The 853-nt window shown below is 34.6% G+C and overlaps 1 protein-coding gene across 1 annotated transcript in view; it reads right to left on the bottom strand.

Annotated features, from left to right (window-relative positions):
- LOC110456686 overlaps positions 1–853 on the bottom strand; it is a 7,022-nt gene that overhangs the window by 5,341 nt on the left and 828 nt on the right. The window lies entirely within an intron of this gene.

Raw genomic sequence — 853 nt, 5'->3', positions numbered from 1 at the left:
TCTGAGACCGTTATAATTGGAAAATTCATATAAACAGTATTCGCTTAAGGTGCCAATATAGCCTTGTTTCGTACATATTTTGTCAGCCATTTTGTATAATACAATATATGTTCGTGATACTAAAAACCAGTTGTATACACTTTCAACTTTTGTTTTTATTTGGCCAAAAAACTTTTTTGTACGGCAAATTCACCTCATAAAAATTCCTGACTAAATCCTGGAGAAATCACTGTACCTGATAATCTTAAAATTTTTGCAGGATATTTTTTTCCATCATTGTATGGAGCTAGACAAACGTCTCCCTTCTCTAATTTCTTTGTGGCCCCGTCCTCTCCACTCTCCTCATCTTCTAAATTGTGTAATTTGATGGGGTCAGAAATTATTCCATCTTCTATAAATTCAACGACAGTCCACATCACTATGAGAAAAGCAAACGTACAACATCAGCAGTCATCACATGCAATCGATATAGATCTAGCATTTATCAGCTAGGTCAATGATAATCTGACGAAATTGGTAGGTGACCCATTACGTATACCGTGAAATACCCATTACCATGATTTGGCCAGTTTCACACACTTTGAACTAGTGATGTTACGATGATCAATTTTGAATCGAAGATCGGTCGGTATAACCCCTCCAATTAATGACAATCGATTGCAAAGTCTCAAAATCGATTAATTAATAAAGACAATGTAACTTACTTTCTTGTAATTGTTTTACTTCAAATTCTGAAATAGCTGCGGTGTCCCGAGTAACATTTCTAACTAAACAGCTGTCATTGAAAAGATGCATCATATCATATATATCAACTTTATTGCATTTTTACATCCAATCTACAAGGATCGAGCTT

This window comes from Mizuhopecten yessoensis, unplaced genomic scaffold, assembly GCF_002113885.1.
Source record: "Mizuhopecten yessoensis strain PY_sf001 unplaced genomic scaffold, ASM211388v2 scaffold8821, whole genome shotgun sequence".
NCBI lineage: Eukaryota > Metazoa > Mollusca > Bivalvia > Pectinida > Pectinidae > Mizuhopecten > Mizuhopecten yessoensis.
The sequence above is the reverse complement of the archived record's forward strand: the minus strand, read 5'-3'. Positions and strand labels throughout refer to the sequence as shown.